This window comes from Pinus tabuliformis, chromosome J, assembly GCF_031772625.1.
Source record: "Pinus tabuliformis cultivar Carrire ecotype Pingquan chromosome J, CPIR1, whole genome shotgun sequence".
NCBI classification, from domain to species: domain Eukaryota; kingdom Viridiplantae; phylum Streptophyta; class Pinopsida; order Pinales; family Pinaceae; genus Pinus; species Pinus tabuliformis.
This window is the reverse complement of record NC_142295.1, coordinates 1,633,099,633-1,633,125,114: the sequence shown is the minus strand read 5'-3', so window position 1 is coordinate 1,633,125,114 and position 25,482 is coordinate 1,633,099,633. Positions and strand designations below refer to the sequence as shown.

The 25,482-nt window shown below is 42.5% G+C and overlaps 1 pseudogene; it reads left to right on the top strand.

The window, feature by feature from the left end:
• Positions 1 to 14,037: 14,037 nt before the first annotated feature.
• The window catches only part of LOC149233755 (G-type lectin S-receptor-like serine/threonine-protein kinase At2g19130 pseudogene), a 53,180-nt pseudogene continuing 41,735 nt past the window's right edge, over positions 14,038 to 25,482 (top strand).

Here is a 25,482-nt window from a genome sequence, read left to right as displayed (position 1 = left end):
CCACAACAATGTTGAAAAATGGTATGTAGGAATATGGCTTGCCCAGGCTTCAGAGCAGACAATCGCTTGGGTGGCCAACGTGTAGCATCCGCTGTAGAACTTGTCCAACGTTCTGAATCTCACAGAGGACGGGAGTCTCCTTTTGTCTTATGGGAGATCCACCATTTGGTCTTCCAAGGGAAACGGGAATAAACCTTCTGCTGTGATAACGGATTCTGGTAACTTGGTTGTTGTGATTGGCAAGAATAACACTCAAATCATTTGGCAGAGCTTCGACTATCCGCAAAATACATGGTTTCCAGGCATGAAGGTTAGTAACAGCCAGAGGCTATCGGCGTGGAGGAACCCTTGGGACCCGAGTCCTGGACCCTTCACCCTGCGGATGGATCCAAAAGGAGCCGTTTACTTCGTGCTGATGTGGAATAATGACACTACATATTAGCACAGCGGTCCTTGGAATGACCAATATTTCAGCACTAATCCTGAAGCCGCCAAAAATGGGTACGGTTTTACATATTTCAGAAACGGTTCATCCATGTATTTTACTTCAACTCTACTGCTGGCGGGAATCCATGTCTTTTTGGATAATAAGTCAGGACAAATTCGAGTAGACACGTTGCTGGAAAATAAAGAATGGATGATGGTCTAGCAACGGCCCGTCACTCAATGCGAGGTTTATGCCATATGCGGGCCTTATGGATCGTGCAATAATGACAATGTTCAGTCTTGCAACTGCATGTTGGGCTTTGTACCAAGAGATAGCACAGACTGGAAATATTTCCAGTGGTCAGGGGGCTGTGTTCGGAAGACATTGTTATGATGTCGTGATGCGGAAAACCAAAGCAGCACAGACGGGTTTGTATAAATAAGTGGCACATCTGTGCCCTCTCACGAGGTTGAATACAAAGGCCAAAAGTGGTGCCAAGTAGCTTGTCTCGACAATTGCTCATGCACCACATACACTTACGTTAACGAAAGTTCATAGAGGTGTGCAATGTGGTTTGGTGAATTGCTAAATCTGTACGATACTTCCAATGGGATCTCTCTGTTTCTGAGGTTAGACGCATCTGATGTACCTCACTCCTCAATTCCAACAAGAAGGTGAATCTCCCAGGCATGGTGTGTAAGGACCTGCAGTTCCGCCGAGGTGCGACCACGGCCGGTTAGAGAGGGCGTGCGGTTAGAAGGTCGAACAAGCTGCGATCCAGTTGAAGTGTGAGCTCCCTTGGGTGTGCGATAATGAGTTATGCGCATATGGAGGGCGAGCTGATGTTTATATGCATGGTGGCATGGTGTTAAACCTTATGGAGGCCGACCAACAAACGCGTGGAGCCGATGGTGGTTGGAGCTTTTGAAGGAAGGCCGACACACATATTATGATGGCGTGTGAAGGCATAGGCAGGTCGGTTGGGTAGCTATGACCTCGCCCTACGCCCCATATATATTGGAGTTGTGATGGATCTCATTTGATCAATCGCTCAATGATCAAACACACTTGCTCATAAGAAAGGCGCAGTCTAGTGCGTGGGTGCAGCAAGGCATAGAGGCGCAGAACTTGAGATGCGCCCGTTCTTGGGCAAGGTCGCACGGTGATAGCATAGCGTTGGGCAAAGGCGCAGGCAGGAGACCCCGACAGTTTGGTGAGGGCGTGCATAGTGGGTGTGGCACCCGGTTTGTGCAAAGGAGTGCCCAATAGTGAAATGTTGGTGAGCGCCCGGTTTGTGCGATGACTTGGCACAGGTTCTTGGGTGACTCGGGTGAGTGCCCGTCCGTCATGCAACTGTGCATGGTGACTTGGTGAAGTGTTGAGATTGTGAATGGAGGTGTGTATTGGGTGGAGGCGTTCGTGTGTGGCGACTTGGAGGCGCGCCCAAGTTGGGAAAACAACACGATCGTGCGACGAGGTGAATGAAGGGTTGGTGAGTCGTGCAGCGTCCATGCGGAGGCGCCAACGAGCTGGGCAACCGAGTTTGCTGAAGATTATAAATTTGGCTAAGTATGAAACTTGGGGTTTCCGAGTATACTTGTAAAGCTTTGTAACTGTTGTAAAAGGTTGTATAATATATTATTCAGGCAGACTCATTGTTCAAGGAGTTGCCCCTCCCTTTATACTGTGCAATTGCGTTCTTCATTTAAAATTGTTGATGTTAATGGATGTGTATGGGTGTTCATTGGTATAAAGGATAACATTAATAATACTTGGTTGCGAAACACAAACTAAGTAGGAGTAAGTGGTTAGGCGTAAGTATTGGTGAAAAGAAAGTGTTCAGTGGTGTCGCACCTCGCTAAGAGCGGTTGAAAGACTACCGCCGGCTTGGGGGGGTGACAGGTGGTATTAGAGAAGCTGATTCGGGCATTGAAGGTTGAAGCTGCTACACACCTCCACTGAAGTGAAGGTGGTATCAGAGCTTGGTTGCAGCTGGTGAGCAGGGTTGCTCATGACGAAGTGCAGGTGTGGATACACTTGGAAATTGAAGACAGTGAAGCAGGTACTTGCAGGTGAAGGAAGTTGTTTCACATACAAGTGGAACAAGGGCTGGTTCAGGTTGCAGGAAACTTGGTGAAGCTGCTGGATGGTCGAAACTAGATTGCAAAGAAGAAGGAAGCTGTTAGTAATGGCAGTTGAATCTCAAGCTGGGTCTAGTCACAGTGTGAAGGATGCTACTATGGCATTCATGGAAAAAGTGTTGGAGAAGATGGAGGACTTGGAAGCTTTCTAGAATAAGAAGATGGACTTGTTCAAAAAGGAGAAAGAGGCCAATTCGAAGATGAAGGAAGAACTCGATGAACTCTGGACTCAACATGAGTACACTAATCTTTTGTGTACACAACTTGAAGTAAGGGTCAAGGAGGTTGAAGAGGCAAGAGACCAAGGTCTTGCAGAGATTGTGGGCTTGAAAAAATCTCTTGACAAAGCCAGAGATGAGATCATGGTGTTGAAGAAGGCTGTGAGGCATAGCTCAGGTGGAGGAGTGCCTCATGTGAAAGTCAAGGAACCAGAATCTTACGATGGTATAAGGAGTGCAAAGACTCTTGGCAACTTTCTATGGGACATGGAGTAGTACTTGGAACAATTGGGTCTATCTGATGATGAGACGAAGGTCAAGGTAGCTGCTCAGTTCTTGACAAAGGATGCTAAGATGTGGTGGCGAAGGAGGATGGATCATATTGCCAATGGCAGTGCTCGTGACATTACTTCGTGGGATGAGATGAAGAAAGCTTTGCAGACCCATTTCTATCCTCAGGATGAAACATGGGAAGCAAGGATGAAAATTAAGTTCATAAAGCAGACCAAGAACCTTCAGACATATCAGTGGGAGTTTACAAGTGTGGTTCTAGAACTTCCTGACATGGCAGAGAGGGACAAGGTGTTCAATTTCATTATTTGGTTGAAGCCTTGGGCACGAAATGAAGTGAAGAGGTAGAGGATTAGAACACTTGAAGAAGCTTTTGCTGCTGTGGACAGGAAGAAGAAGTCTGATAAGCCAAAAGATAAGAAGAAAGAGGATGCTTCGAAATCGGATGATAATTCGAAGACGAAGAAAGCCTTGAAGTGTTGGATATGTGCTAGACCACATACAGTGAAGAATTGTCCTTCTAGACTGAAAGTGGCTGCGATTGCACAATCTAATGCAAATGAAGAAGCTTCTGTGGTGTTTTCTAGAAAAGTGTCTATTCAAAACGACCCTATCCCACTGGGTTGTGACAGAGACCTCAGAAACAAACAGGGAAAACTATTCTTGTATTCTCCTTTATGAACTATAAATGAAGATGAATAGGATGGACCAACCTGTGTCTTGCGCTAGTCCTTTGATCCAATCTCTCTTCTCTTTGGTAGCTCCCAGCTATCCGCTCCCTCACTTGCCCAGCGTCACCAAGTTCCTGCAAAGTTCACAGAAGAGAGAATCTACACAAAGACATGGATTTATGTTCATAAAAAGCTTAGGACCAGATTTAAGCTAAACATACAAATATAACAAACATCAGCGATATACAAGCATGTAGGAGAAACTCAAATAGTTTTATTGATGAAACAAGAAGATCCAAGAGGAGTTACAACCGATGATTCCTGATCCACATCAACCTCCCAGCATAGAATCCCTTCTTCACCTCTAACAAAGCATAAATCACCCAATACTCTGATATCTATCACAAAACCAACAGGAATTATCTGCAATGTACAAAATTCCAGCCTCCGGATCTCTTGGTGAGGGATCCATATATAGATGTATGCAAAGAGGATGAGTCAGCTCATGAATTGATTAGTGGCTTCTCTCTGTCATTTCTTGCTTCCACTTGGAGACTGAGAGCCTCTTACTCATCACTGGTCGAATTCAGTGAGGCAAGTGTCATTGGAGAAGATTCTGGAAGCTTCCATTGTCTCTCCACCTCGTGGAATGACTCTGCCACTTGTCATTTCCCACTCAACGCACCCTAGTAGTGCATTCAAGTGCGTTGCAATGCACCTAGCCAGTGTATTTGGGTGCTTTGCAACGCAACTAGCTAGTGGAGCATCTGAAATGATCCTGATTTGACTAGTTTTGAGCAGTTTCTGGTGGAGAACTTCTGGGAGAAGCTGTAATTTGTTGACCTTGTTTCTTTAGGAGCTGGAACAACACTTTTAGGGACTTAGGATCCCTTGGTTTATGGACATTTCATGCTTATAGCTGTAAGGCACAAAAATGTCTATAACAGTTGCCCCCTAAAGTATGAGGTCGTTTATCGGGTGAAATTCTTTATTCGGAGGATCCGAAGTTCTTCTAATGCTGGGGAGGAGACCTGTAATAAGATACAATACAATACATTATTTTCATACTATTTTCATGATCTAGCTGAGGCGGGCATTCCCATGCTCAGCTTTATAAATTCATTTTCATGTACATAGGACAAACAATCGTCTGATGGTAGACTAATGATTCTGATGAAGTCAACATCCTTTTGGTAGGATGATTATCTGTGCTGCAATGCTGTACATTTCAATGTCTTTATTTTTCCTGAATATATATCGCAGCCTGGATGGATGAAACTAGATCCGGGGTCTTCAATCTCGTCCGATCTTCACTCTAAGTACAAGTCGATCCATGTGAGAAATGTTTTGAAGTCGAACATGGAAAGACATCGCTTGATTACCAGTCAATGATGTAAACTGTTAACAAGCGCAAGAGGAATCACCGATAATGATAATTACCCTCAAGGTACTGCAGTACAATTCACGTGGTGTGAATAAAGGACTTGGCGTCGAACACCACGCAAAATCTTTCGGTCGAAGGTCATTGATGTATACCTGTCGCCAGAAGTGAGAAACTTGTCATTGAGGCATGCAAGCTTCAAAGTACTGAAGGGGTGTTCCTAGATCAACTTCTTGGATAATGAGCTGATGTCGACAAGAAGTGATCCGTCAAAGGAGGGCCTTAATGAATCCCACATCAATGACACGGAACGGAGCAAATGATTTTGATGGAGGTGAAAAAGATCTGGTGATATATGGTTCAGGGTGGCGGTCATGAAAGAATGAAGTATAATGTATGGTAGTGGATGGGACACGGGTGACTTCTCTGGATGACTTCTCTTGAACATGTTAGCGACACTTATGTGATGGATTGGTAGCATTTACCCCAAATGTGGATGGTATGGCGTGACCATGGTGATGTGACCGGTGAATGAAACAACCCAACCCGACTCTGGCACGAAGTGGAAGTGTCATGTTCAAGAGTGACTTGCTACTAATAAAGTTTCTTTGAGTTTTCTTCCAAATTTTTCCCTAGTCATTGCTGACCAGTACATCTTTATTTTTGTCAAGCTTGAGGAGGATAACATATGCTTGTTCTATAATTTTCCCTTCAGGCAAACCCATCGCTATGTTTTAACGAGCCTAGCGATAGTGAAACTCGTTCTCGTCTAAAGACAAGTTTGTCGCTATTAATCTTTTTAACGAGTCTAACGACAAAGATAACTCGGTCCTTTTCATTTTTAGAGAGTCTGAAAAGGTACGTAAAGATAAATCCGGAATTCCTTTTTCGTCATCTAATCCCTTAAGTCCGAAAAAGTATAAAACAATACAGAAGGGATGAATTTTCGATAGTTTTAACGAGCCGAACAAAACAAGTGCTCGATCTTTTTGTGCAATAATCCCTCAGGTCCAAAAAGATTAAAATCTAGAGGAGGGATAGCACTTCCGGTAGCTTTAACGAGCTGGAAGGCCAAAACTCGGCAATCTTTTCATATTTTATGAGTCAGATGAAAAGAGCTTAAAGGAGACTCGTCTTTTGAGGAACGAGTGATAAAAAGGGTAGCAGCTGATTCCAGTTAAGGTTTGGAATTTTCCAATCACGGCAGTGTCACAAGGATGGCTAGTGAAATCACTCTTCGCAGCTGTTCCTCAAAATGGGTAAACAATCAAATGGAGGTGAATGATCGGCCAATGGAAAAGTGGAGGTGATGGTGCAAACATGACCAAGGCTTTAATGGCTGAAAATGCTTCATTCACGGTGGTTATTTACCGGAGGATAGTTCATTTTTTAATGAGCTTAAACGCAGGTGGAAACATTTGCTCGATCTTATGTTTATTTTTTAACGAGCTTGAACTATGCGCTAAAACTGCTCGATTAATCTAGTCATATGATAAGAATGTCTCATATAAAAACGACAACTTTTAGATTTTTGCCCCACATCCTCTCTTTATGCAAGTTTGGTGACGACTAATCCTACGAGTTTAAAGGGTTAGAGGTCCTAAAAATTTAAAAAATAAATAGCCGCCCCTTGCTTGCATGCCAAAAGGTTTGCATGCCCCCAGGTATAAAACAGAGTTTCAAACTTACCCCTCAATTTGTAGACAAAACATTTGTTCTATCGGGAGAGGCCTACCTCTTACAGGCTACCCAAAGATTGCTCTATTTGTGGTGCAAACAAAACACTTCTTTGGCGATGTCTACCAAGATAAACAAAGGTGAGTGACTCCGTCTGTCAACCCACATAACTTTGACAAGAGAATCTTATTCTAGAATAACCCCTCTTCCACCGATGGACGGGGTACAGACTAGTCATATTCTCCCACAGAAACCTACCCTATACCCGAAGTTTTCCTGCCGAAGCAGACCAGGACACATGCCCCCTAGGTTTCAGTCATATCCCTCCGAATTACTCACGCTCATCGGGAGGACGGACTGGGAATTGAGACATTTCTTGCGTGAAGAGATCGTTTAGGGACGGTATATGACTATTTGCTATGTGTGATCCGGGAAATGAAAGCTGGTCCACGAGCTTGACCACTCTTCCTTCGTGCGGAAAACACATTACTCTAAAGAGTGAGGAGACGATGGCTCCCATGCAATAAATATAGTCTCGTCCAAGGAGTAGGTTATAATCCAAGGGTCCTTGAACGACCATGACATTCATGCGAACTGTCTTCCCTCTCAATGTGATGCGCACATCGGGAAGGATCCCTAAAGGTCGACTGGTTCCTTTATCAAAGCCTGTCAGATTTCTCATTTCAGGCAACAGCGATGGCGAACCAAGCGCTTTCCAAGCAATAGAGGAAAGGATACTCACAGAAGCCCCCCCATCTATGATGGTGCCAGCCATGACCATTCTATATATTTGAACGATAATTCGGAATGGTATGCTTGCTGGCAAATGGGGTCTGCCTAGTCGATTCCAGTCGAAGGATACAACTAGGTTGCTTGGAGGTGGGACCGAGTAGACGGCCGGGTATGGCTCTGACGAACTTCCTTCCTGCGGTAAAGGAATGGGTGGATTGCCCCCATGTTCGTCAAAGTCTGTGTTGATGAAGAGAATTTGGACGATGTCATCCTTATTCTCTTAAGTGACTGTATCATTCGAAGATAAAACCTTTGAAGGCAAGACCGGGTCAACTGCCGCCTCGACCTTTTGACTTTCGTCTGGTATGGATTCAGTTGGTTTATCTTCAATGATAGGTGCTTCAGCCGACCACCTGAGCGGGCCAACTAGGTTCTCAACTAGTGACGGACTCGGCAAGAGTTTTTTATATCCAGGAGGAAGTCCTAATGGTGAAACCGGACGATCATCCAAAACTCTTTTAGCCTCGTCTAAGAAGGGAGAATGGTGGAGGGCATGGTTGCCTTCGCAGAGTCTACAGGGAAATCTAGCTTTCCCTTTTTGTCTTGGGGCTTCACTTTCACTAGTTGATGGTGTGCTTCCAACATGATCTCCAGAGGTTGATGACACCGGATTGTGCAAATGAGGAGACCAGTCCCTTAGTATCCGAGGGATGCAAGGACAATCTCTGTGAAAGTGGTCTCCTCTACAAATGACACATGGCGATTTAGGCCTGGTCGGTGCTGTGTGTGGATTTTCATTAGACGACACTCGTTTTCCCTTATTCGCCTTTGGCTCCTTCTTCTTTTTCTCTTTCTTCTTCTTTTCCTTCTTCTCCTTAGGAACTTGGCTTTTAGTTTTACCAGTCCTGTCAAGCGAAGAGGAAGGAGGAGAGGAAGAATTAGAGGAAGTAGAAGGCTGGTGGGTAACTCTGGACTCGTCTAATTGTTGATTCGATTGTTCAGGAATAGGGGTGTTATGAACGACATTGGTTGAGAAGAGCCATACTGGCAAGCCAATTGTCAGTCCTGGAAACGACAAGTGGCCATATGGGGCGCACCAACATCTCCCCAAGAGGAGAAGGGACTAGGATTTCCACCAAGGGGAATTCCTTGGTTGGTAGGCTCCATTTTCTCAACCTAAAGATCAACGCAGGAAAAGGGTATGAATATTCCGTTTAAAATAAATTTTAACACGCTTTGACACAACTTGTTTTTTCAGTTTTAAAGAGTCGAGAAAAAACAAAAGATGACTCTAGTCTCCTTCGATTTTTAATGAGCCTGAAGTGACAAGTGCTCAGATGGACCTTTTCCGTTATGGAGTCTGAAAAGGAACGAAAGGGACTGCTCTGGAGGTCTAGGTAGAGGGAGTACCAAACCAATTGCAAAACTGCAGAATACTTTTTAGGGTACGGCAGTCAATCTTCCCGAATGCTGTGTTCGGTGCATTGCGATCAGTAGGGCGACCGACACGGCTTCCTATGGATAAAGGTTTTATGCCTATAGGGGTCTCCCAATATATACTCGACGGTACATGGGAGCGCAAGTCCGTACTGGCACTTATCGTCTCAAAGTGGAGGAATCACCCAACCATCAGTGAGGACAACAGTTACCAGGTTTTACGACGTCGGAATACGTCTCTAGCCTAGACCTCTAAATGTTGTGCGTTAAGTTACAAAGCGTTGTTAAGTTCATTGAATTTATTTTAGGTTGATCTTTCTTATGAAGTTTGCCTTTTGGGTTCACCACGAGATGTAGATGGAATTCTTAAAATGCAATCTAAAGATGATAAGCAAGATTTTATCTCTTTTCAGCAATGAAAATCCTAGCTACAAGGGGAAAAGAAAGACACAATCTTTTCTCAAAGAGCAAAGAGCACACTGTAAATGCACTTTTCCTAAATCAAGCCATACAAACTGTCAATATGCAAATGCACTTGTGCATGTATTTGTTTTTCACTTTCTTAATATTGATGCCTAAAAAGAAAGTTGTTGTACAAATTTGAATTCACTTTCAAGTGAAAAACACAAACAAGCTTCTTTTCGAAATCAAAAGGTAGAGACGATTACGACACTTTATGATTTTGAAGTAAACACTTGTTTCGACACTAGAAATTCACAAATTCAAGCCAAAGGCAAAAGTAAAAGCGTAATCGACTGTCAACAGCAAATAAACTTTCTCCTAAGATCAAAATTGACACTTACGACAAATCTAAATCCAAGGACGACAATATGACTAGTTTACTTTTGCAATGGGAAACTGTAAATGACATAACAAACACACAAAAACAAATACAGTTTCTTTTATACAACTGAGGCGGAATTAAGGTAAAGAAAAGGGGCTTTTAAACAGACATACACACTGATCACAGGCTGCAAAAATCAGAGGTAAAACTGGAAAAAGTGAGCAAAGAACCTCAGCTAGACAGGGCTAAGCTGATCAACGCACCTGCTACACAGAGAAACTAAATTGCAACACAGGTAGCCCTCTCGGGAACTGCGTTGAAATGCAGAGTCTCTTCACAGAGCCTGCACTGGAGCAGAAACGATAATTCTCTCTGGGTTCTGGGTCACGGTTTGCAGTTTAATCTATGGCTTTTGGCCGGGTAAAAGCAATCAGTAATGCACAATCAGAGGATTCATTTACAAGAGGTGTAAGAGCTATCAGAAAGGGTAATCAGATCATTTGTGAATCAACTGTTCAGATCATAAACAGATCCAGTGAATGGACTAGAGTAGCAGATGTCTACTTTGCATTTGTAAATGGCAAATGCAGTTCGATTTGCTACTCCTAAGCTTATGAGATGAACAACAATAGAAACACAAACAAACTAACTAGACACGATCCCTTGCGGAGTCGCCATTTTGTTTTCGGGAAAAGTGTCTATTCAAAACAACCCTATCCCACTGGGTTGTGACAGAGACCTCAGAAACAAACAGGGAAAACTATTCTTGTATTCTCCTTTATGAACCATAAACGAAGATGAATAGGATGGACCAACCTGTGTCTTGCGCTAGTCCTTTGATCCAATCTCTCTTCTCTTTGGCAGCTCCCAGCTATTCGCTCCCTCACTTGCCCAGCGTCACCAAGTTCCTGCAAGCTCACAGAAGAGAGAAACTACACAAAGACATGGATTTATGTTCATAAAAAGCTTAGGACCAGATTTAAGCTAAACATACAAATATAACAAACATCAGTGATATACAAGCATGTAGGAGAAACTCAAATAGTTTTATTGATGAAACAAGAAGATCCAGGAGGACTTACAACCGATGATTCCTGATCCAGCATCAACCTCCCAGCATAGAATCCCTTCTTCACCTCTAACAAAGCATAAATCACCCAATACTCTGATATCTATCACAAAACCAACAGCAATTCTCTGCAATGTACAAAATTCCAGCCTCCGGATCTCTTGGTGAGGGATCCATATATAGATGTATGCAAAGAGGATGAGTCAGCTCATGAATTGATTAGTGGCTTCTCTCTGTCAGTTCTTGCTTCCACTTGGAGACTGAGAGCCTCTTACTCATCACTGGTCGAATTCAGTGAGGCAAGTGTCATTGGAGAAGATTCTGGAAGCTTCCATTGTCTCTCCACCTCGTGGAATGACTCTGCCACTTGCCATTTCCCGCTCAACGCACCCTGGTAGTGCATTCAAGTGCGTGCAACACACCTAGCCAGTGTATTTGGGTGCTTTGCAACGCAGCTAGCTAGTGGAGCATCTGAAATGATCCTGATTTGACTAGTTTTGAGCAGTTTCTGGTGGAGAACTTCCGGGAGAAGCTGTAATTTGTTGACCTTGTTTCTTTAGGAGTTGGAACAACAGTTTTAGGGACTTAGGATCCCTTGGTTTATGGACATTTCATGCTTATAGCTGTAAGGCACAAAAATGTCTATAACATGTGGGGATGATGCAGATACTTGGTGTTGTTGCTGCTACAGAGGTGATCTCTCGGAGGGATCCTGAGAGGAACAATTTGGAGTATGTTCGGATGAAGGTTGGAGGTGCTGATATACTCACTATGGTGGATAGTGGGGCCTCTCACAACTTCATGGGAGAAGATACTGCAAGAAGAATTGGGCTGAAATATGTATCGGTGAAGGCATAGATGAAGACAATCAATTCTCCTCCTAATAATGTTCTTAGTGTAGCTAAAAAAGTGGACACAACACTAGGTGAGTGGACAGGGAAGGTCAACTTCATTATAGTGTGGATAGATGACTATGAAGTTGTGCTGGGAATGGAATTCATGAAACAATTCGATGTTATGATTGTTCCACATTTGAAGAAGCTATACATTTACGATGGAAGGGAAGATGTACCCATTGGTGTACCAACCATTGGAGTGACAAGACCTAATTGTAAGTTGGCAGTGATGCAAATGGAGGATGAGAAGCGGATGGAAGACATGAGTAAGCGATTGTCTACGGTTGAGACAAAGCTTACCGAGCAGTCATTGGTCATCAGGACACTTTCAAATAGTATCTTGGAATTTTCAAGAAGGCTAGAAGTGGTCGAGGATGATGATGATGAGGCATATGTGAGGCCGAATGTCTGGGAGGAGGATCGGGTCACTTATCTACATAGGATTGAGATAGAAGATCCTGACAGATGGATTGAGTTGATTAGTGAGGGTGAGCCTCCAGGCTCTACCCCCTCCACATCTTCTTAGATGACAAGAAGATGGGGCTCATTGTTAGCTGCTCATGGCAGTGAGTCCTTAAAATAGGTTAAGCAGGTATGGCAGATGGTGCAGCGATGGCTTGGCATCAAGCATCATGACATGTTTCAGATGGGATGGAGTTTCCATGGACCTGAGCATGGGTGAGATTCTTGGTGAGTCCAAGATGTGGCAAAATCCGAGATAGATTGGTGAAGGCATAAGGATGTTCACTCTCATGGCTTGAGCATGACAGTTGGATTAGCTACCCAACTAGTTCAGACATGGGGTCCGGAAGTGCACGGAGAGATGTTGGCATCAGGCAGACGAGGAGGACAGTTCACAGGATGAGGACGACACATGGTGGAGATGAAGTTCTACATATGTTGCAGGGATGTTTGCAGTATGTGGAGGAGTTGACATCATGGACCGAGGATGAGACATACATTGATGTTAATCTTGGTGGATGGCTACCAGGTTGGTATGTTGTCGAGGACGAAAAAAATTTCAGGTGGAGGAGGATGTAAGGACCTGTAGTTCCGCTAAGGTGCGACCGCAAACGGTTAGAGAGGGCGCGCGGTTAGAAGGTCGAACAAGTTGTGATCTGGTTGAAGTGCGAGCTCCCTTGGGTGTGCGATAATGAGTTATGCACATATGGAGGGTGAGTTGATGTTTATATGCGTGGTGGCATGGTGTTAAACCTTATGGAGGCTGACCAACAAATGCGTGGAGCCGACGGTGGTTGGAGCATTTGAAGGAATGCCGACGCACATATTATGATGGTGTGTGAAGGCATGGGTAGGTCGGCTGGGTAGCTGCAACCTCGCCCTATGCCCCATATATATTGGAGTTGCGATGGAGTTCATTTGATCAATTGCTCAATGATCAAACACACTCGCTCATAAGGAAGGCACAGTCTAGTGCGTGGGTGCAGCAAGTCGTAGAGGCACAGAACTTGAGATGTGCCCATTCTTGGGTAGGGCTGCACAGTGACAGCATAGTTTTGGGCGAGGGCGCGGGCAAGAGCGCCCGACAGTTGGGTGAGGGTGTGCACGGTAGGTGTGGCGCCTGGTTTGTGCGAAGGAGCACCCAACAGTGAAATGTTGGTGAGTGCCCGGTTTGTGCGATGACTTGGCACGAGTCCTGGGGTGACTTGAGTGAGTGCCCGCCCATCGTGCAAGTGTGCATGCTGACTTGGTGAAGTGTTGAGATTGTGAACGGAGGTGTGTCTCGGGTGGAGGCGCCCGTGTGTGGCGACTTGGAGCCCCGCCCAAGTTGGGCAAACAACACAATCGTGCGACGAGGTGAACGAAGGGTTGGTGAGTCGTGCGGCGACCATGCGGAGGCCCGACGAGATGGGCAACGGAGTTTGCCGAAGATTGTAAATTTGGCTAAGTATGAAAATTGGGGTTTCCGAGTATACTTGTAAAGCTTTGTAACTATTGTAAAAGATTGTATAATATATTATTCGGGAAAACGCATTGTTCAGGGAGTTGCTCCTCCCTTTATACTATGCAATTGTGTTCTTCATTTATAATCGCTGATGTTAATGAATGTGTATGGGTGTTCATTGGTATAAAGGATAACATTAATAATACTTGGTTGCGAAACACAAACTAAGTAGGAGTAAGTGGTTAGACGTAGTCCATGAACATAAGTATTGGTGAAAAGAAAGTGTTCGGTGGTGCCATACCTCACTAAGAGTTGTTGAAAGACTACCGCCGGCTTGGGGGCGTGACAACGGCCCATCACTCAACGCGAGGTTTATGCCATATGCGGGCCTTATGGATCGTGCAATAATGACAATGTTCAATCTTGCAACTGCATGTTGGGCTTTGTACCAAGAGACAACAGAGACTGGAAATCTTTCCAGTGGTCAGGGGGCTGTGTTTGGAAGACACCATTATGATGTCGTGATGCGGCAAACAAAAGCAGCACAGACAGGTTTGTAGAAATAAGTGGCACATTTGTGCCCTCTCACGGGGTTGAGTACAAAGGCCAAAGGCGGTGCCAAGCAACTTGTCTTGACAATTGCTCATGCACCACATACACTTACATTAACGACAGTTCATAGAGGTGTGCAATGTGGTTTGGTGAATTACTAAATCTGTACGATACTTCCAATGGGATATCTCCGTTTCTGAGGTTAGACACCTCTGATGTACCTCACTCCTTCAATTCCAACAAGAAGGCGAATCTCCCAAGCATGGTGGGTGGCGTCGTGGGAGGGCTGGTTGCTATTTTGGCATTTGTGTTGTTGTTTATCTAGTGTTGCAAGCGATCGATTTTGTATTCCACAGAATACGTCCTCGTCAGACTAACTTTATTCACTTACAAATTGTTGCAGAATGCAACGAAGAAATTTTCTTAGCGTCTGGGAGGTGGGAGTTTCGGCGCCATCTTCAAAGGGACTTTAGCGGATGGCTCTCTTGTGGCAGTTAAAAACTTGGAGAGTGTAAGCGAAGGAGAGAAACAATTTTACATGGAGGTGAGTACCATCAGAGTTGCCCAGCATGTGAATTTGGTTAGGCTGCTGGAGTTTTGCAAAGAGGGCTCCCAAAGGCTGTTGGTGTACGAATACATGCCTAATGGCTGCCTCAACTCCTTCCTTTTCAAGAAATCCTCGAGAAATGATGAACAACACAAGTTGTTGAACTGGAAAACGCGCTTCTACATCTCGGTGGGAACTGCCAGGGGAATTGTTTACCTACACGAGAAGTGCAAGGTCCTGTTGATGCCTCAAAAATCGCTGCAACAACATTGGGGAAACCACCCGGTCCGGACCTTAATACAGCTCCTTTTCCGTTTGGAATAGTGGCTCCGACTGGGGATAATGGGACCAGTTTCCCAAAAAATATAAGTAAACGGGATGGATGAGCGACTTATAGAATATGATGGTGATAAGCGGATAACTAAAACTATCAGCAAAATATAATAACTATGGTCTAATCCTGGGACTTATCGATTTTTTAAAGCGTAGCATTTGATAATCTGTGCTTCAAGATAGGCATATAGATGACTCTATCGCTAAAACATAGATATTTAAATCATTCAAGATTGCGATAACAGCGAATTACTACACTTTGTCATTCATATCATTGTTACATGCATGATTAAAGGAAAAGGCGTATCACAAAACATCCAATAGTGGAATGAAATGGAGATTTGTTGTTACAGCGCATACATGTATTCAACAATAGCAAGAAATAATAACACAGCAATTCATATAAAAGGAATGAATACAGATGCAGATAAAAGTACCATGTAAGCTGCTTAACACTCCCATATATTAATCGCTACGTCGTAGTCCTTCCTTCAACTCGGAAAGCATTCCAAACAACAGACAATAGTGCGCAATTGCATAAAACAACTTTCCCGTTAAATTAAGAACCATTGGTCGAGTTTCATAAAAGAATATAGGCTGAAGCACAGTAGTGCAAACTTCAGTCTTTAAGTCTGTTACAAAATTTTACGACCCTTTCTAAAAACATGAAAGGGTCTATAAATACTAAGCTAATCTAAATATCTAAGAAACTGAAATGCTATTAAATTGGCATCAATTAATATTTCTCCCATCTTCCTTGGCGATCTGGCAATTGGCGGAAATGATTCATCAGGTGGGCTCTTTGCCTTTAAACCTGAGCTGACATATCGCCAGCATTGGCTCTACTTCAGGCGGTTTGTTGAGGCGCGAACTGAGCTGGGCACCATATGTGGCATCTTGAATATCGGGGATTATGCATCCGAGAGCATCTGTTAAACACTTGAGGGCCGACCTTTGTGTGTGTGGCTTGATCAGAAAGAGCCAATATGCCTCGGAAGTCAAAGTATTTACTCCAGCGATTAACCTTCCCTTTTCCTCCAAGTCATGATAACTTGTTTGCTCAATCATGTTTGCTGTTGTTATGCTTCCACGTGTACACTGGGAGATCATGTTTGCCAAGTAGAGTGTGTTGTTGACTAAATCAACCATATTGCTGGCAGTTAATTTACACCTCGAAGCAGCCCTTTCCGTTTTCATCACTTGAGTGTGCCATTCCGTGAAAAGTATGTCCTTGTATGTCTCATGGATTCTGGGCAAGTTTGCTGCTTTTCCCACATCAGAATCTTGCCAGTCAAGATATGTGACTATGGTTTCTTCAGCTTGATCTAGCTCATTTATGGCCTTTTCTACCTGCTGACATACTGATGTAGTTAGCTCGCACAATGGTTCCGCCTCAGTGAGTTGTCGGCATAGGAGCCTAATCTGAGATATTAATGCGTTGTTTATCTGAGATGCCTCGGCTCTGAAATCCTCCACTTTTTGAGTGCCCTTGATGTCTTCGAGCTGCGCTAACAGTTGAGCTATTTGCTCGTCCTTTGATTTCATCATTAGCTCATTCGCTGTTCTCAACTGTGCCAATGCCTCCGATAATTCTTTTTGTTTCTGGATCGCGCTTTGGTCGATCCTCTGCTTCTCGGTTTGTAATTGCTGGGTTAATAAACTGTTAGCTTGCCTTTGTTCTAGCAACTGTTCTTCTGCTTGTGCTTCCTTTTGCTTTGCCTCGGTCACTTCTGCCTGTAATGCAAAAATTTCCTGGTCCTTAGTCTTCAATAGAAGACTTACCTCCGATGCCTTATCAATAGTCGCTGCAGAATAAGCTCCTGTATACTGCGATAGCTTTGTTAGGTCATCGAAGGGGTCCATTTCTTCCTTCCATACTACATTACCCGTGACTGTTTGCTCAGGAAAGATAGAAGGTTGATCAAGCTTTCGTCTCTTCCTTGATCGCTTAACAACTGCTCTATGCCTTGGGCTATAGAAAACATCCAGGGGAGGAATATCTTCCACCTGGAGAACAATTTGATCGGAAGGGTCTTTAGGAATTACCTCAACATCCTTGGAAATGGGTGGGCCGCTGGTTCCACTTAGAACCTGAGAAGAAGTGATATCTGGTGTATCACTTGTTTTGGAGGTGTCCGTATCTTTGGAGCCTTCCTTTCCACTGATAATGGAATCGAATTGCTTCCATTGCTTAAGCAATTCGGGATCAATGGTGGTCTGTTTATGCTGCTCGGTTTGGGACTCGCTCCGCTCTTTTTCCTGTTCTTTCCTCTGCTGCTCCTCTAGTTCTTTCCTCTGCTGCTCCTCTAGTTCTTTCCTCTACTGCTCTTCCTGTTCCCTTTTCTGCCTATCTGCCAATTCCTTTTTCTGCCTATTTGCTAGTTCTTTCTTTTGTTTCTCCTCTTCTTCCCTCTTCCGTTGTTCCTCTATCTCTTTCTTCTTTCTCTGTTCTTGTTCCATTTGCACTTTCTGCTGTTTTTCTATTTGTTCTTTCTTTTGCCTCTCTGCTTTCTCTTTTCTTTGCCTTTCTGCCTGCAGCTTCTTTTTCTTTTCCTCCTGTTGCTTCTTTTGTTCTTTCGTTGTAGCAGGAGGTTGGCTCGTCTGTTGCCGACCAGGCACGCTTGAAGAAGTCGCCGGGGTTGTTGACAGTAAATCTAGAGGCAAAGTTTGCAACCTCTGCTCTCTAAGTTTATTGAACTCAGTTAACCCCTCATCATTGTATTTCATCCTCGCAAGCTCTTTAGCATGACCTATTGTTTCGGAGGCAACGAACAGGTCATCAAACATATCCTCTTGATGGTCAACTTTTGTCAATTTGGCCTGTTCTAATGCAGTGTAAGCAGTTTTCTTTGGATCATAGAGTCTGTTTGGGATAGTGGCCAGGGCTAAAGCTTGCATCTTTGTGGCTTCCTTTTCTGCATGCTTGAGATCATGCAGAGTAAAGACACCAATTCTTAAGGGAAAAGAGGGCCAGCCCCTCTTCTTTTCTTTCTTGAGAGTCTGTGTAACACTCTCGGCCATAATCTGGTAGGAGATTTCTCATGCTAGCAGTTTGTCTGGAATATATAAAGGGAGAACATGCGGATTCACTTGGCTCCCAAAAACCCTAACATAAGTAAATCGCTCTTCTCCGAACCAACTTGCTACCGCTGGTAAATCAAAGGAAGCTAGATAGGAGATTTTGGGAATGGGCCTATCAAAAATAGAATAATGAATGGGAACCATAAAACCATTGCAGATTTGATACAAATGGTCTTTGTAAGAGGACTTCCACAACTTCTGGTGGTATAGATGAATGGGTGAGGGGTCTTGGGCGGTCCACCTCCAACCGAGGACGGGAAAATCAGAATTGAAACATAATGTATCTAAAATGTAAGCACTATAATAAAACGGGGGAATTTTCCTTTCGGTGACTACGGAATTGGCTCTAAAGTCACGAATAGCTACGGCCAACTTATCAGAGAGAATAGTGGCCCAATCCATGATTATGCTATTTACAGCTGCTTCCATTAGGGGAACCATCTCTATGGTAAAATTAGCAGAGTCGTGTAATCCCCATAGCCTACACATCATTATCCCCGCATAACAATAGGGAGAAGCCAAAGAATCGACTGAGTACTTACCAGAAGTTTCGTGCTTGTGTTTGGCTGGATTCTGCCTCCAATCCCGGATGGGCTCGGATTCCACTTCATTGTCAGCTGCAAATTTCTCCAGGAAAGTCTTGTTGTAGACCTTCTCTGGCTCGGGCAAATGATACATTTGCCTTAGATGCTCCGGCTTGAACGACCCGAAAATCCTCCCATCCCTGGTGTTAAATGTTCTGTCGAGGATTGGAATTTCCTCAATTGCCCATCGCACTACATCTGTGTAGGGAAGAATTTGTTCTCTGGCCGCTATCCTGTGAAGGAAAGAGTCGGCCAAGTCTTTGAGAGTAGCATCGGACTTCTTGAGCACGTCCACACTAGCTTCCGTCACTGCTACTTTTGGTTGCTCAGCCTCTAATAGATTATAAGTGCCTTGCCATGTAGTCCTAGTGAGACCAGTGCATGTAGTGTCTGAAATTAAGCCTTTCTTCTTATCTACAGCAGCTTGTCCTGCAACAGATGTAGCAGCGGAACCTGCGGTCCTTTTGGATTTCTTTCCCATCTTGCTCAGGCTTCTCTCGACAGATGAATTCTACACAAATGCAAGAGAAATCGTAACAAGGAAATATAACAATGACAATCCATAGCGGGAAAGATATATCAATTGAAGCGTGCTGGGATTAATTCTCAAAAGTGGCTGCGGATCCAATCACTGGGAAGATATTGCAGATGCATTAATGGTCGTTTAAGGCCTGCTACTCATTAAATGATTATTACACCGTTATCCGGCTGAATGACCCCCTTAAGCGTGCAATAGATATTTTGGCGGTTGAGCGCAGGTGATCGTTAATCGAAGGGGCAAAACTTTAAATACAAATACATCACCTTATCCCTGCATTTAACGGCTTTTTTGAAATCCGCGCTTTATCAATCGGATATCAATAATACTTTTAGATCTTCAAGTCATGACTTTTTGGGAACGCCGATTGCCGATAACCGATATCGCATCGCTTCGGGGAATAGATGTTATACAATCATAAGCGAAAGATCCTGCCGATTGCCGATTGCGACATCGCATCGGATTAGCGCGAAGAAACATAACAGGGTGCATTTAAAGTGATTTGCCGATTTCCCGATCGCCGATATCGCATCGCATCGGGGGTAAGACCTGGGTGCCTTATTAGGGTACATGGTATGTTGCCGACTGCCGATTGCGAAATCGCATCGGGTCGGAGTTTATAACTTAAAGTGTTCTGACCACATATGAGGCATCGCCGATATCACGTCGCGTCGGGGCTTATGTTATGTGTGTTTATAAGGTGTGCATGGAGTATCGCCGATCGCCGATAGCGAAATCGCATCGGCGGAGACCAAGGTACCACTTTAATGTGTTTCCCATGTCATTGCGATATGCGATCTTGCGATCGCTTTATCGTAATAACAAAAGATTGTTTTATTATTGAAAAACTATTGTTCGAAAGGCTTAAATACATAAACTCATTTGATTATCAAACCTTTTTGAACAACAGAAGGATTGATGCCAATCAAACTTTAAAAGGGACCCATTCCATATGTTAATCTTTGTAAATAAAAATGATATGAAATGGGGGGTTGTTGTAGAGCACAACAATTGGCGATTCGCTGGAAGAACCAGTTATCTCTGAAACTGATACAAACACTTAAGCTTTTTCAAATAGAGTCTCAATCAGAAGGGGAAAATTCTAATATAACTGGATATCTGTGCATTCTGAACAAAGTGAGATTATTTTGTTATCTTCCTCCCCCTTTTTAAAGAAAATAAATACATTCTAAGTTTTTTTTAAAATGGCCTTTGTTGGTTTATAATGATAAAACAGAAAACTTTCCCAAATCAGCTTTTAAAATTGACCCCTCTGTCATAGGTAGAGCCTCTGTTGCCAGCAAACGTTTATAGTCTCGACAGGGATACCTTTTAACCATGTTATTGTCCACTGTTCCATTCACTTAAGAGTGTGACTAACAGAATGAATCCAAAACATTTTCATATTTTGTATTTCATCTCCTTTTTCTTCTTTGTTATTGATAAGATAAAAAGCCATTGTCCTGGTTTGGTGGCCAGCTGGTGACAATGCCATTCACTGGTGGTAATCTAACTGAACAAGCTGGCTCGTGATGAGACCCCTTGTCTTGTAATTTCAAGCCATTACCCTGTTTTGATATGCAGTATTGGTAATGTCAGTCAAACTATTTTCCTATGAACATGGTAAGCAGGCTTGTAATAAGACCTCTTATCTTTAATCTTTTATATTTTAGAATTACACTCTGAGTAATCATAAACTTTAGTGAATGGGGTGAACAATCTTCTCCTTAAGAGCAAATGGATGACAGGTGAAGAGTTGAAGGTGCTGAAAATGGGTTAGCTTCTATCTTAAAATGGATAACCTTTGGAGACCAATTTTGAAAACAGAAAATGATTCACAGAACTTTTACATTTTGAGAGGAGTCTTCAAAAGTTAGATTGTGGTTTCAGAACACAAAGATATCTAATTTCCTAGAAATTATCCCTTTTGGTTGAGAGTTCTATTATCTAAAAGCAAATATTCATATTATTCTTGTGAGACAACTTCTTCAAACACAGCAAAAGGTCAATGGAGGATATTCTACAATTTTATTTCCTGCAAATCCTACAAACTACACAAATCTACAAAGAGGAGAAGGGATTACCTTCTCAATTAAAGAATTTCTTCAAGATCAGGCCATTAACAGGGAGAGAATCTCTCAACCCTGATAAGTCTTGCAATACAAAGGTTGAATGGCCTATCTTTTCACAGATCTGAAATGGTCCAAACCACATCTTCTGGAACTTGGTATGCTTCCCTTTATCTTCATGGGCCTTGTCCCATTTTAGAACTAAGTCGCCTACTTGAAACTATTTTGAACCGGATGAGGCTGAGTCAAAAGATGCTTTAATGATTTTTTGATGTTTGGCATGAGTGATTCTAGCTTTTTCTCTCTCTTCTTCTAATTTGAGAATTTGGTCATGCCTAAGCTGGATAGAAGAAGAAGGAGTCTCTTCAATGTACTGTACTAGGGCCAAAGAGGGCAGAACAAGATTCGTAGGCAATACTGCTTCTTTTCCATATACCAGATTAAATGGGGAGGATCCTATAGAAGCCTTTTGTGTTATCCTATCAGCCCATAATGCAAACATCAAAGATTTGTGCCAGCTTCTATGATTCTGTTCAATAGTGCGTTTAATGATTTTGATCAGGTTCTTATTAGTAGATTCAGCTAAACCATTTCCCTGGGGATAATAATTAGCAGAATACTTCAGTTTAAACCCCCTTTTAATAGCGAAATCATATATAGCATTGCCTGAGAAATAGGAAGCATTATCAAAAACAAGAGCATTAGGGACACCAAACCTGGTAATGATGAATTGATCTATGAATTCAATGATTGCCTCTGAATTTGCTGTTTTCAAAGGAATAGCCTCCACCCATTTAGTAAAATAATCGGTAGCAGTGAGGATATACCTATGTTGTTTGGAAGATGGTGGAGTAATTTCCCCAATGATATCCAATCCCCATTGCTCAAATGGTTGTTCAATGTTGATTGGTTGCAGAGGGAAGGCTGATTTTCGTTGTCTTCCACTAGAAGTTTGGCAATTGAAACATTTCCTTACATATTCATGGGCATCTCTAAACAGAGTAGGCCAATAATATCCAGCATGAATAACTTTGTGAGCTGTTGTGTCTGCTCCAAAATGTCCTCCTGCTGGTCCATCATGTAGCTCCTGCAAAACTTTTTTAGCTTCAGGTTTCTCAAGGCATCTTAACAGGATAGAATCATAATTTCGCCTAAAAAGCACATCATCAATAAGAGTGAAATTCTTTGCTTTTAACCTTATGGCCCTTTTATTTTTGTAAGACAAATGTGTGGGGGCATAGCCATTCTTTAAGAAAAAGATTAAATCTGCATATTGTGATTGAGAATCAGTGGCACTTAGCTGATTGACTTCTTCAGTTTGGCTTGTATCTCCTGATTCTGGAATGTTGGATGCTCCTGCCAATATCCTGCAAAAACCTTGACCTCTAACAATCTTTGCTGGTTTAATTTCTAAGTCATATTCTTGAAGTGCTGTGACCCAATTTGCTCTTTTTTCACCCAATTCCCTTTGGATTAATAATTGCCTGATTGCTAGAAAAGGGACTATAACTTTTGTGTGGGTTTTCAAAAGGAAGGGTCTGTAATGCTTGACCGCTTTAAAAACTGCAAAGGCTTGTTTTTCTACGTCAGAGTAATTCAATTCAGCACCCTGAAGATTAGAGCTAAAGAATGAGATAGGTGCTTCCAAGTTGTCATCATTTAATTGCGTGAGTACTGCAGCATAAGATAAGTCGGATGCCATGGTATACAATGTAAAGTGATTGGAGAAATTTGGAGTACTTAAGGCCGGGGCACTGATTATTGATTGCTTGATTAGATCGAAAGCTTCCTTCTCCGCTGATCCCCACTTAAAGACTGAATTCTTCTTAATCATTGCTTGAAGTGGCAAAACAACTTGGGAAAAATCTGGAACAAATCTTTTAACGAAATTGATCTGGCCTAGAAATGACTGCATTGATTTTTTATTGTGAGGAAATGGGATTTTAGAGATTTCTTTGATTCGATCGGGATCAATATAAATGCCATGCTTGGATACAATAAAGCCCAAGAGCTTCCCTTGATCAAGAGCGAAGAATGACTTTTTAGGGTTCAGAGAAATACCGTACCTTTTGCACCGCTGAAAAATTTGATTTAAGTCATGCAAATGATTAGACCTCTCTTTAGAGAATACAGTTATATCATCTAAATAGACGACCACTGTTCTATTAATCAACCCTTTAAAAGCTGTATCCATAGCTCTCTGGAACGTCGCTCCTGCATTTATAAGTCCAAAAGGCATTTTCTGATATGCATATGTTCCCCATTTTGTCCTAAATGTGGTTTTGAGTTGGTCATCAGGATGAACCAGAACTTGGTTGTATCCTGAGAAACCATCCAGAAAGGACATCAATTCAGAACCTGCCACAGATTGAAGTATTTGCTCCATAGTGGGTAATGGGAAATTGTCTTTTAAGCTTGCTTTGTTGAGGTTTCTGAAATCAATACAAATTCGGATGTCGCCGTTTTTCTTTCTGACTGGCACCATATTAGAAACCCAGTTTGAATGCCGAACTGGAAAAATAATCTTGGCCTTCAGGAGCTTGTTAAGTTCTGACTTTATTTGACTTTCTAAGTTTGGGTGTATTTTCCTTAACTTCTGCTGGATTGGTTTTTGATCAGGAAGCATGGGAATGGTGTGTTGAATAATAGATGTGTCATAAGTCTTCAAATCATCATATTTCCAAGCAAAAATTTGTTTGTTTTTCTTTAACAATCTAATGAATGCCTCCTTTTCACTTGAAGAAAGTCCTAATCCTAAATTGATATTTTGAGGAGCTTGCTCAGTACCTAAATTTATCAATTCGAACCTTAGAGTAGAGCTTTGGAGCTTTGCATTAATCACAGGTCTAAACCTGTCTTTAATATCATAAAGATCTTCTAGCTTTACTACAGGCTTAGGAATTGCATTCTCTTGAGGTGATTCTTTCATTTGTGAGTCATGCTCATTTTCTTCAATGATTTGGTTATCATAGGACTTCTCAGAGGTTAAGAATTGTAAAATATCCTCATCATGGTTGAACACCCTCCAATTAGTTACATTATCAGGAACTGAAGGCCTAAAAATCAATTCTACAGAAAATCTATCAAGGCTGTAGTCTTCAGAAGGCAAAAGCTTAGAAGCTACATTGGCTAGTAGGTCAGCTGCTGAGTTCTGAGACCTAGGAATTGAGGAAATGTTGAATGCTGAGAAATGTGATGTAAGATCCTGCACTAGTGATTGGTAATGCTTGAGGTGAGTTGAGAGACAATGAATTGCATTTCGTACCTGTTTAACGATTATTTCAGAATCACCAAACACTTTAAGGTATTTTACCTTCAAGTCGATTGCTTTATATAACCCATGGATTAAGGCTTCATATTCGGCCGTATTGTTAGTGCATTCAAATTCTAATCTACAAGACAACATTGTTTTCTCCCCCTGTGGGCTAACCAGAACACATCCTGCACCTGAGCCTTCGCTTGACTTGGAGCCATCAAAATACAAAGACCAAAATGAAGGAAAATTAGAGATCATATTTACAGCTTTCTCATCATCATTGAAACATCTAGATTTATCTGTTTGTGAGAAATTTTCAATCTGCGATGACAAATGATTAACTGAGAAAGGTGAGGTTTGGGCAACAAAGTTGCCAAAGAATGATTCTGATGAATAATTTCCCAAAATGTTATTATTGAATGCCACAGGCGGATTTTCTTGTTCAAATTCAGTTACTGTGTGGTTCATATGTTTTTCCCGATCGATCCTTATCTGATTTGGCTTTCCCTTATAGGGAAGCCACATGTGTGACCAGTCGGTTGAAATATACCCATGTAATTTTTCGGACCAATCCCTACTTAAAATTAAACCATAAAACTCAGGTATATTAGCTATTAAGATATCAATTCTTTGTACTATCCTGGGATCAGCTGACAATCTGATAGTTACGGAATTAATTTCTCCCACAACCTGTACTTTAGTTCTGTCCAACTGTACAATATGAATGGTGGATTTCTGGGGTTCAATGTCCAGTTTAGAGCAAACTGAAGCAGGAATTATGTTAGATGATGCCCCTGAGTCAATTAAACAGTTGTGCAGGTTTCGATTATAAATCTCATAGGTTAGAAGGAATGGTGGAGTATGAGAGTTTGATCTATCTCCGATCAGAACT